The 12,336-nt window shown below is 51.3% G+C and overlaps 4 non-coding genes across 4 annotated transcripts; all 4 read left to right on the plus strand.

Moving 5' to 3' along the window:
* Positions 1-18: 18 nt before the first annotated feature.
* On the plus strand, positions 19-209 carry LOC141233076 (U2 spliceosomal RNA). The gene has a single exon (XR_012299241.1). It is a non-coding gene; the product is annotated as a U2 spliceosomal RNA (small nuclear RNA).
* Positions 210-1,329: 1,120 nt separating this feature from the next.
* On the plus strand, positions 1,330-1,520 carry LOC141232921 (U2 spliceosomal RNA). The gene has a single exon (XR_012299093.1). It is a non-coding gene; the product is annotated as a U2 spliceosomal RNA (small nuclear RNA).
* An 8,955-nt stretch (positions 1,521-10,475) lies between these two features.
* Positions 10,476-10,666, plus strand: LOC141232922 (U2 spliceosomal RNA). The gene has a single exon (XR_012299094.1). It is a non-coding gene; the product is annotated as a U2 spliceosomal RNA (small nuclear RNA).
* A 1,119-nt stretch (positions 10,667-11,785) lies between these two features.
* LOC141232614 (U2 spliceosomal RNA) lies at positions 11,786-11,976 on the plus strand. The gene has a single exon (XR_012298799.1). It is a non-coding gene; the product is annotated as a U2 spliceosomal RNA (small nuclear RNA).
* The last annotated feature ends 360 nt before the right edge of the window (positions 11,977-12,336 follow it).

The raw sequence follows: 12,336 nt of genomic DNA on the forward strand, positions 1-12,336 counted from the left end.
CGGAAACCAATTGTGGTTATCGCTTCTCGGCCTTTTGGCTAAGATCAAGTGTAGTATCTGTTCTTATCAGTTTAATATCTGATACGTCCCCTATCCGGGGACCATATATTAAATGGATTTTTAGAACAGGGAGATGGAAAAAGAGCTTGCTCTGTCCACTCCACGCATTGACCTGGTATTGCAGTATCTCCAGGACCGGTGCACCCCTTCTTTAATGCAGTTTCTAAAATCAGAAAGAATTGAATTCAATGCTTTTTGTTCATTTTGCTTGTTTGTCGGATTTTGGGATGGACTCTTTGGCTTTGCTTTTCTTCTACTCATTGGATTTTTCATGTTAAAAGTTGCAGAAGACAGATGACAAGCTCATTTTGGTTCAACTTCAGCAACTGTGCATTGCATTGCCATGTAATGTAATGTAATGCAATGCTATCTATCTAGCTCTCCCTCTATACTTCCTTTTGGATAAACAGACATATTAGGTAAGCATTTTGGAGCTTTCACCTAAATAACTACAGGTGGTGAGATAAGCTGCACAATATAATTGACCTTTCAGTATATTGTTGCACACACACCATCTATTTAGCAAATGCCCTTGTTATCAACAGCAGCCTTTTAAACTCACCTGAGCTAACAGGTATGTGAGCTGGTTACTCTGCTGCGCTTAAAATTTCTTTTTTGGTTTGCTACAATGCCTTTTCTGAAACGTTGTCTCCCTCTGCTGGAACACTGACTTCTTTCATTTAATGCCTGCAGACTATAAAAGAGAAACCAACCCAAAAAGTTCGGTTGATTAGTCTGTGGCATTCTTTTAAACTGTTGCTTATGGCGGTCTCTGTGAGCTTCTCAGTGACATTCAGCCATCCAGGTATCCCGCCTGCAGTAGACGGAATGTGGCAATGGAACGCTGGCTGCGCGTGTCATAATAGGCTCTGAGCCTTTATATACCTGCGCACAGCAGCAGCCACCTTCAGTCTGCTGCTGGACAGCCAGCAGCAGCAGCAGCAGGAGAGGTAATTAATCAGCAACCCTCCTGCTAAGGGTAGACAGCTACTCGTTCCACCCCCCCCCCGCCTTAATTGGTTCTCCTCCCTTCCAACGGTGTTGAGGCGGGTGGGAACAGCCGGGGGTTGAGGGTACTGTGCTAAAAGAGGTGGAGTTATGCAGATCTAAAACGCGTGGATTGCAGCAGCAGCAAGCCGAAAAGTGCAGGCATGTGAGGGATCTAGAGGTTGACAGCATGTCTTCTTAACGGGAGTCCAGGTGGCCATCTCCACAAATGGACTTTTCAGAATCCTTGGGTGGCACCGTAGTCGGAAACCAATTCTGGTTATCGCTTCTCGGCCTTTTGGCTAAGATCAAGTGTAGTATCTGTTCTTATCAGTTTAATATCTGATACGTCCCCTATCTGGGGACCATATATTAAATGGATTTTTAGAACAGGGAGATGGAAAAAGAGCTTGCTCTGTCCACTCCACGCATTGACCTGGTATTGCAGTATCTCCAGGACCGGTGCACCCCTTCTTTAATGCAGTTTCTAAAATCAGAAAGAATTGAATTCAATGCTTTTTGTTCATTTTGCTTGTTTGTCGGATTTTGGGATGGACTCTTTGGCTTTGCTTTTCTTCTCCTCATTGGATTTTTCATGTTAAAAGTTGCAGAAGCCAGATGACAAGCTCATTTTGGTTCAACTTCAGCAACTGTGCATTGCATTGCCATGTAATGTAATGTAATGCAATGCTATCTATCTAGCTCTCCCTCTATACTTCCTTTTGGATAAACAGACATATTAGGCAAGCATTTTGGAGCTTTCACCTAAATAACTACAGGTGGTGAGATAAGCTGCACAATATAATTGACCTTTCAGTATATTGTTGCACACACACCATCTATTTAGCAAATGCCCTTGTTATCAACAGCAGCCTTTTAAACTCACCTGAGCTAACAGGTATGTGAGCTGGTTACTCTGCTGCGCTTAAAATTTCTTTTTTGGTTTGCTACAATGCCTTTTCTGAAACGTTGTCTCCCTCTGCTGGAACACTGACTTCTTTCATTTAATGCCTGCAGACTATAAAAGAGAAACCAACCCAAAAAGTTTGGTTGATTAGTCTGTGGCATTCTTTTAAACTGTTGCTTATGGCGGTCTCTGTGAGCTTCTCAGTGACATTCAGCCATCCAGGTATCCCGCCTGCAGTAGACGGAATATGGCAATGGAACGCTGGCTGCGCATGTCATAATAGGCTCTGAGCCTTTATATACCTGCGCACAGCAGCAGCCACCTTCAGTCTGCTGCTGGACAGCCAGCAGCAGCAGCAGCAGGAGAGGTAATTAATCAGCAACCCTCCTGCTAAGGGTAGATGACGCGCCCCTGGGCCTGTGTCGCGCTGCGCTGCGCATGCGGGAGCTTACCCGGAGCCGGATCTGTGGAGGGTTGTAGTCTCGTGGCGGTGACCCGGTCCGTGCCCAGGGAGTCAAACTAGACGGCAGTCCATTAGTAGTAAATGGTTGATGACTACGCCACCCGTTGAGTGCAGCCAGGGGGCTGCTGCTGCAGGGCAGACCGCTGAGGCCGATGGTGGGATTGTGCAGCGTGATAGTATAACCCCCAACGGGAGGGGTATGGCCTCAGGGCAGCCGACGTGGATGATGGGGGTAGCAGGAACCACTCAGAGACGGTACGGTGTAGTTCAGGGTCTTTACTGGTAACAACAAAAGACCCTCCCGGAGTACTTGCTAGCGGATGGGGCCTGGTCAGTCCTTGAGCAGATGGGATCTCCCCTGGCCAGGCGTAGTTGTAGGCCTCCCAAACTGACTGTACTCTTCTGGCTACCTTGCTAGGAGCTGATGTAAGTAGCCCACGTCCCTGAGTGTACCATGTGGTGCTCACCCGTATGGCCGGTGACTCGGGGCCTTCTAATGGCTTCCGCTCCACGATGGCGGTGCTGGTCCCACGCGTATGACCGTGCCTTCGGGCTTCTGGGCCAGAGGACCTGAAATCCCCTGCCTGACGGATTCTGCTGCTGGGTAGGAATTAGTCCCCACAGCCTCGGACTCCGGGTCCGGTAAAAAGCCTTCTTAGTCAGGGCGAACTCTGCAGCTGCCAGCCCCTGACTCCTTGTAACTGCTGTTTCTTCCTATGCTGTCTCTACTTCTTCTCTTCTTCTACTCACTCACCCTGCCTCAGCCCCAGGTTTTTATAGGGGAAGTTCTTCCCCTCCCAAGACTGGGCAGGAGGTGTGGCATGCACAGGATCCCTGACTAAAGGACCTCCCACCTGCTCTCAGACATAACATTACGTTACTGTGGCAACCAGACCCCTGGGGTGTCACATTCCCCCCTAGTAAAATTTAGTACTCCGGGACTAAACACATTTAGAAAACATAACAAGGCAAAACATTAATAATACAATAAGAAAACATATAAAGATGGTTACGGCGTGTCCGCAACCGGGTGCAGTCTCTGAAGAAAGCAAGGTGTCCATTTCACCAACACAGGGAGACGTAACCAGGTAGGGGTCTGTTCTACCCCGAGTCCTTGACAGTCTTTAGTCCATCCTGGGTTACGCTCCAACTATATACAAGGATTCCCGGTAAATCCACCAAGGATTCCTAAAAACAACTAGAAATACAAAATTACACACAAGCAACTATAGACAGGTAAACATTATAAAATAGCTTAAACATTTAGATCCTCCAACGTGCGGGTAACTGGCCTCTAGTGGCCCTAGTGGACCTACGGAGCTGACTGTCTGGCCCTGAACTACAGGGTGTAGGAGCTGTCAAGGGTAAACTGGGCAGCTGTCTACCGGCTCTTTGTCTCACTAGGGGTACGGCAGGCTCACTATAAGCAGAGGGTTGATTCTCCTGTTCTGCTAGTGTGGAGTCTTCTGCCTCCCGGACCGGCTGTTCTTCCAGCTCTACCCGTTGCTCCGTAGGTTCTTGGGATGATGGTTGGAGGAAGGTGAGTACGGGTACCACAACTGCACCATTGACTTGATTCCAAGACCGAGGGAAGTCCCCGAGCACGGTACTAACCATATCTTCCCTTTCTTCCAGGGGTCGATGGTCTTCTTGTTCCTCTTCAGGGTTCCTCAGTTGTTCGGGACACTTCTTCAGGTGGTCCCGGGATACAATGGCTGTGGTTTCCCCTCCGTCTTTACTGATGGTACAGACCTTCGGGTTTTCGTGGCTTGAGGGCAGTACGGTGTACGGGTCCTTCTCCCACTGGTCGTCCAACTTGTGGAGCCGTCTCTTCCTCTTCAAGACCTGCTCTCCGGGTACCAGGGGAACAGCGGGAGCATACTGGTTGTATGTCTTCTCTTGTTTTTCCCTAGCCTGACAGAGACTTCGCTCCACGCTCTCCTGTACTCTCCGGTACTGCTGCTGCCTCTCTGTGTCCCAGTCTGTTTCTGGTGAAGTGTCCTCGGGTGTCAGGACTCCCATTTCCAGGTCAACAGGTAACTTACCAGGTCTTGCCCTCATTAGGTAAGCCGGGGTACAGTTGGTGGAACCTACCGGGATGTGGTTGTATAGGTCCACCAGATCGGGCAACTTCTCAGGCCACAGACTGCGTTCTTCCAGGGGCAATGTTTTTAGAAGATCCATTACCACCTGGTTCATTTTTTCACAAAGTCCATTAGTTTGCGGATGGTAGGGTGTCGTCCTTATCTTCCGGCAGCCATACAGATTGCAGAATTCCTGGAAGACCTCCGCTTCAAAGGCAGTTCCCTGGTCCGTCAGCACTTGGTCCGGGTACCCGTGTGGACGGCAGAAGTGCTGCTGGAAGGCTCTAGCTGCTGTTTGAGCCGTTAAGTCCTTGACGGGGACGACAACCAAGAACCGGGAGTAATGATCCACGATGGTTAACGCGTAGACGTAGCCACTTCTGCTTGGGGTCAGTTTTACATGATCCAAGGCTACCAGTTCCAACGGTTGCCGGGTGACGATGGACTGCAGGGGAGTCTTCTGGCTGGCCCGGTCCTTCCTTCTCAGATTGCACGGGCCACAGTCTCTGCACCACTTCTCGATGGTTCCCCTCATGCCTACCCAGTGGAACCGCTCGCGCAGCAGGAACTCCAGCTTTTTCCACCCGAAGTGTCCAGCTCCGTCGTGGTATGCCTCCATCACCATGGCTGCGTCTCTTCGGGGCACCACTACTTGCCAGAGTAGTTCATGCGTCCGGGAGTTGACCATTCTGCGGCACAACTTCCCCTTGTAAAGGAATAGTCGACTCTTCTCCGCCCATAGTTGTTTGGCTTCCTCCGGAGCGTCTGGTTCAAGGCGAGCCTCCGGCCGAGTCAGCATCTCCTTCACCAGTCGGACGGCAGGGTCGCTGTCTTGCGTTTCCGCCCAGTTGTAGTGGGGTAAGGGGTTCAACGTAGCAGCCTGCTTACCCCTTACCCGGTGGGAATACTGGATAGTCCCATGACGGTGGAACGCAGGGAGTTCAACTTCTTCCAGTCCCTCCGGATCTTCTCCTTCGTCCGGCAGGTTGGGCATCCTGGACAGGGCGTCCGCGTTAGTATTGGAGCGTCCTGCCCGGTATTTGATTGTGAACTCGTAGTTGGACAGACGGGCCATCCACCTCTGCTCCAGGGCACCGAGTCTTGCCGTGTCCAGGTGTGTCAACGGGTTGTTATCCGTGTATACGGTGAACCGGGAAGAAGCGAGGTAATGCCTAAAGCGCTCGGTGACTGCCCATACCACGGCCAGGAACTCTAGCTTAAATGAGCTGTAATTCTCGGGGTTCCTTTCGGTGGGTCGCAGTTTTCGGCTGGCATAGGAGATTACTCGTTCTCTCCCCTGCTGAATCTGGGACAGTACGGCTCCTAGCCCGATGTTACTGGCGTCGGTGTAGAGGATGAAGGGCTGGCTATAGTCCGGGTACGCCAAGATTTCATCCCCCGTGAGGGCCATCTTCAGCTGGCGGAAGGACTCTTCTTCTAGCTCTTCCCATTTGAAGGGCGGCTTCTGGTTCTTGGCCTTCCGGGACTGGCCTATCAGGAGGTCCTGCATAGGCGCTGCCTTTTTGGTGAAACCGGGAAAAAACCTTCGGTAGTAGCCTACCAACCCTAGGAACTGCCGCACTTCTTTTACGCTGGAGGGGCTTGGCCATCCCTTAATTGCGGTGATCTTATCGGGGTCGGGAGCCACTCCGTCAGCGCTCACCACGTGTCCCAGGTATTGCACCTTTGGTTTCAGGAGGTGACACTTGGAGGGTTTCACCTTTAGGCCGTAACTCGCCAGAGCTTCGAACACCTCCGCCAGGTGTTTCAGGTGGTCCTCATAAGTTTTGGAGTATACGATGACATCGTCCAGGTACAACAGGACCGTCTCGAAGTTTCTGTGGCCCAGACAGCACTCCATTAATCGTTGGAAGGTTCCTGGGGCGTTGCAGAGTCCGAACGGCATGCAGGTGAACTTGCTAAGTCCCATCGGGGTGGTGAATGCGGTCTTCTCCCGGTCCGCCTCTGCTACAGGAACCTGCCAGTACCCGCTAGTGAGATCCAAGGTAGAGAAGAAGTTAGCAGATCTTAAAGCAGCCAATGACTCCTCTATCCTTGGTAAGGGGTACGCATCCTTGTGTGTGATACGGTTGATTTTCCGGTAATCTACACACATCCTCATGGTGTTGTCTTTCTTTTTGACTAAAACTAGTGGGGCTGCCCAGGGGCTACAGCTATCCCGGATTACCCCAGCCTCCTTCATGTCTCTAAGCATCCCCTTGGCGTGTTGGTAATGTGCAGGGGGTACGGGTCGATACCTCTCTTTTATGGGAGGATGATCTCCCGTGGGGATGCGGTGTTCTACCCCCTTGACTCGCCCGAAGTCTAACGGGTGTTTACTAAACACTCTCTCATACTCTTGAACCACCCGATAGACTCCTTGTTTCTGATGTGAGGGAGTGGAGTCAGTACCCAGATGTAGTTGCTGACACCAGTCCTCCATGTCTTTCTTAGAGCCGTTACCTTCCTCCGGGTGAGATGGAGGCAAGGGTTCCACAGATTGTATAGAATTTTGATTAGTGGTATATAATTTGGCTAGCGTGGCATACCGGGGCAGGTACACTTCCCTCTCCCCGATATTTATTATGCGAACGGGCACCCTCCCATGGCGTACATTGACCACCCCCCGTGCTGTCAAAATGGTGGGCCTACTGTCTGAGTAAACTGGTTCTACCATTGCCTGGTAATCTCTACCTCTCAGACCAATAGCTGCCCGGCACCAAATCATCATTTCACTTTTTGGGGGCATGGCAATAGGAAAAGGGTCACACATTCTTACGCTACCAATCTCACCGCCGGAGAGTTCCACTTGTTGCCGTTGCATCAGTGCCCGGATCTCTTTCTGGAGCACCCGCTGCTCGCCGGAGCTGGCGTTCTTGGCAACCTGCTGTAAAAGGAAAATCACCTCTGCAAGACAATTTTCAATTACGTTAGTTCCTAGAGTTATTTTTGGGTGACTCTCATGTTTATCAATATCTACAATGATCAGTCCCTGTGCGGCCAGTTCGACTCTACCGATTTTGAGGGTCACCTCTTTAAATCCGATCTGTGGCACGGGCTGGCCATTGCTGGCGATGATACTCAAGTCGTCGTCAGGGTAGCGGGTAATATCCGAGTCATTCCAGTACTGCTTGAAGAGCACGTACGGGATGGTGGTGACCTGTGACCCGGTATCCAGTAGGGCACTCATGGGAATGCCATCCAGTACCACAGGCAAGACTGGACGTCCTCCCACATATCTGTCGCGCCAGTTCGATGGGCCTGGTGATCTTTTTCCTGGGGGTTGGCCCTCTACCCCAGGTTGTGCCCGTTTAAAGAACAGTACCTTTCCATATGTCCGGGTTGATTGCAGCGGCGGCAGATGGGTCGTCCGTCCTCGCTGTATCGGTCACTGGGTCTTCCTCTGGCCAGTGGGGTCCTCCTTGGTCGACGCCACGGGATGTCCTCCGGTCCGGATGCCAGCTGGATCTTCCCTGGGGTGGAAACCTGTAAAGACTGCACAGTTCGGGTTAGCGCAGCAACGCTCTTAACTAGCTCTTGGATCTGATGGTGTAGGTCTGGAGCCGGGTCATTGTCCAAAGCCTGCGCATGAGCTCCCACAGGCCCTGCCGACAAGGGCGCCGCCTCCTGGTGGTAAGTGATAGCTGGGCGCCTGTGGGTCACAACGCCACCCGGTGCTGGTTCTCGGAGCACCCGGATAGCTCTATCCTTGAACTGTGCAAAGTCCAGATGGGGATCCTGTAAGGCCATTGCCCGCAACTGGGTTCGGTGGGCATTGCAATATAAACCCTCTATAAATTGTTCAGTCAACAGCCTGTCCTCGTTTCCCACCCCATCAGGGTCGGTCTGCTTTATGGCCCTCAGGGCCTCTTGTAGGTTTAGTGCATAGTCCCTTATACTCTCATGCGCTCGCTGCTTGCACCCGTAGAATCTAAGCTTGATCTCGGCTGAGGTGCGGGTATCGAAGGTGTCCCTCAGCCGGGTTAGTATCTCTGCGACAGTCCTCCTCCCAGGTGGCCAAGATTTTACTTCTCTTTTGGCTGCCCCGGTTAGTTGGGCCACCAGGATGCTCACTTTTTGCTCTTCTGTGAGGGGGTACACCTGGAAGAGGCTATCCAGCTTTTCTCTAAAGTCATGCAGGGTATGTGACTCCCCTGAGTACTGGGGTAGCCAAGCTGCTCCCGGGATATATGGCATGGTGAAGGGCATAACTGCAGCAGCGGTGGCGCTGGCGGGGGTCGAGGTAGTGAAGCTCTCCTCCGTATCCGACATCTTCCTCCCCCATAGTGGACCGTGGCCTACCTTGCGATGATCCTCTTCCGTAGGCCGCGGCTCCGCAGTGGATCGTCAGGGTTGAGGACCTTCCGTCGCGCTCCTGTGACGTCGGCGTCTGCTGGGCTCCTTTCAGGACCTTACGCAACGTCCGGACGTGAGGCGGGGCTTCAGTTCTCGCGCGCTTTCGGAGTCCACGCCCCTCTTCTTCCCGCGCGGCGTCCTCAAGATGGCGTCCAACGGCGGGAAAACTCCACGGATGGCGGGAAGAAGGCCGAAGATGGCGCCGGATGGCGGGAAACTTCACCGATGGCGGGAAGAAGGCTGAAGATGGCGCCGGATGGCGGGAATCTTCACCACTGGTAAGTTTGAAAAGTCTCTTTTTCAGGCACGCAGTACCCGGTGGTTGCGGGCACGAAATCCTGCCGACTACGCCAAAGTTGACGCGCCCCTGGGCCTGTGTCGCGCTGCGCTGCGCATGCGGGAGCTTACCCGGAGCCGGATCTGTGGAGGGTTGTAGTCTCGTGGCGGTGACCCGGTCCGTGCCCAGGGAGTCAAACTAGACGGCAGTCCATTAGTAGTAAATGGTTGATGACTACGCCACCCGTTGAGTGCAGCCAGGGGGCTGCTGCTGCAGGGCAGACCGCTGAGGCCGATGGTGGGATTGTGCAGCGTGATAGTATAACCCCCAATGGGAGGGGTATGGCCTCAGGGCAGCCGACGTGGATGATGGGGGTAGCAGGAGCCACTCAGAGACGGTACGGTGTAGTTCAGGGTCTTTACTGGTAACAACAAAAGACCCTCCTGGAGTACTTGCTAGCGGATGGGGCCTGGTCAGTCCTTGAGCAGATGGGATCTCCCCTGGCCAGGCGTAGTTGTAGGCCTCCCAAACTGACTGTACTCTTCTGGCTACCTTGCTAGGAGCTGATGTAAGTAGCCCACGTCCCTGAGTGTACCGTGTGGTGCTCACCCGTATGGCCGGTGACTCGGGGCCTTCTAATGGCTTCCGCTCCACGATGGCGGTGCTGGTCCCACGCGTGTGACCGTGCCTTCGGGCTTCTGGGCCAGAGGACCTGAAATCCCCTGCCTGACGGATTCTGCTGCTGGGTAGGAATTAGTCCCCACAGCCTCGGACTCCGGGTCCGGTAAAAAGCCTTCTTAGTCAGGGCGAACTCTGCAGCCGCCAGCCCCTGACTCCTTGTAACTGCTGTTTCTTCCTATGCTGTCTCTACTTCTTCTCTTCTTCTACTCACTCACCCTGCCTCAGCCCCAGGTTTTTATAGGGGAAGTTCTTCCCCTCCCAAGACAGGGCAGGAGGTGTGGCATGCACAGGATCCCTGACTAAAGGACCTCCCACCTGCTCTCAGACATAACATTACGTTACTGTGGCAACCAGACCCCTGGGGTGTCACATAGACAGCTGCTCGTTCCACCCCCCCCCCGCCTTAATTGGTTCTCCTCCCTTCCAACGGTGTTGAGGCGGGTGGGAACAGCCGGGGGTTGAGGGTACTGTGCTAAAAGAGGTGGAGTTATGCAGATCTAAAACGCGTGGATTGCAGCAGCAGCAAGCCGAAAAGTGCAGGCATGTGAGGGATCTAGAGGTTGACAGCATGTCTTCTTAACGGGAGTCCAGGTGGCCATCTCCACAAATGGACTTTTCAGAATCCTTGGGTGGCACCGTAGTCGGAAACCAATTCTGGTTATCGCTTCTCGGCCTTTTGGCTAAGATCAAGTGTAGTATCTGTTCTTATCAGTTTAATATCTGATACGTCCCCTATCTGGGGACCATATATTAAATGGATTTTTAGAACAGGGAGATGGAAAAAGAGCTTGCTCTGTCCACTCCACGCATTGACCTGGTATTGCAGTATCTCCAGGACCGGTGCACCCCTTCTTTAATGCAGTTTCTAAAATCAGAAAGAATTGAATTCAATGCTTTTTGTTCATTTTGCTTGTTTGTCGGATTTTGGGATGGACTCTTTGGCTTTGCTTTTCTTCTCCTCATTGGATTTTTCATGTTAAAAGTTGCAGAAGCCAGATGACAAGCTCATTTTGGTTCAACTTCAGCAACTGTGCATTGCATTGCCATGTAACGTAATGTAATGCAATGCTATCTATCTAGCTCTCCCTCTATACTTCCTTTTGGATAAACAGACATATTAGGCAAGCATTTTGGAGCTTTCACCTAAATAACTACAGGTGGTGAGATAAGCTGCACAATATAATTGACCTTTCAGTATATTGTTGCACACACACCATCTATTTAGCAAATGCCCTTGTTATCAACAGCAGCCTTTTAAACTCACCTGAGCTAACAGGTATGTGAGCTGGTTACTCTGCTGCGCTTAAAATTTCTTTTTTGGTTTGCTACAATGCCTTTTCTGAAACGTTGTCTCCCTCTGCTGGAACACTGACTTCTTTCATTTAATGCCTGCAGACTATAAAAGAGAAACCAACCCAAAAAGTTTGGTTGATTAGTCTGTGGCATTCTTTTAAACTGTTGCTTATGGCGGTCTCTGTGAGCTTCTCAGTGACATTCAGCCATCCAGGTATCCCGCCTGCAGTAGACGGAATGTGGCAATGGAACGCTGGCTGCGCGTGTCATAATAGGCTCTGAGCCTTTATATACCTGCGCACAGCAGCAGCCACCTTCAGTCTGCTGCTGGACAGCCAGCAGCAGCAGCAGCAGGAGAGGTAATTAATCAGCAACCCTCCTGCTAAGGGTAGACAGCTGCTCGTTCCACCCCCCCCCGCCTTAATTGGTTCTCCTCCCTTCCAACGGTGTTGAGGCGGGTGGGAACAGCCGGGGGTTGAGGGTACTGTGCAAAAAGAGGTGGAGTTATGCAGATCTAAAACGCGTGGATTGCAGCAGCAGCAAGCCGAAAAGTGCAGGCATGTGAGGGATCTAGAGGTTGACAGCATGTCTTCTTAACGGGAGTCCAGGTGGCCATCTCCACAAATGGACTTTTCAGAATCCTTGGGTGGCACCGTAGTCGGAAACCAATTCTGGTTATCGCTTCTCGGCCTTTTGGCTAAGATCAAGTGTAGTATCTGTTCTTATCAGTTTAATATCTGATACGTCCCCTATCTGGGGACCATATATTAAATGAATTTTTAGAACAGGGAGATGGAAAAAGAGCTTGCTCTGTCCACTCCACGCATTGACCTGGTATTGCAGTATCTCCAGGACCGGTGCACCCCTTCTTTAATGCAGTTTCTAAAATCAGAAAGAATTGAATTCAATGCTTTTTGTTCATTTTGCTTGTTTGTCGGATTTTGGGATGGACTCTTTGGCTTTGCTTTTCTTCTCCTCATTGGATTTTTCATGTTAAAAGTTGCAGAAGCCAGATGACAAGCTCATTTTGGTTCAACTTCAGCAACTGTGCATTGCATTGCCATGTAATGTAATGTAATGCAATGCTATCTATCTAGCTCTCCCTCTATACTTCCTTTTGGATAAACAGACATATTAGGCAAGCATTTTGGAGCTTTCACCTAAATAACTACAGGTGGTGAGATAAGCTGCACAATATAATTGACCTTTCAGTATATTGTTGCACACA

Source organism: Phyllobates terribilis, unplaced genomic scaffold (genome assembly GCF_046119375.1).
Source record: "Phyllobates terribilis strain yellow unplaced genomic scaffold, ASM4611937v1 Scaffold_540__1_contigs__length_1147954, whole genome shotgun sequence".
NCBI classification, from domain to species: Eukaryota; Metazoa; Chordata; class Amphibia; order Anura; family Dendrobatidae; genus Phyllobates; species Phyllobates terribilis.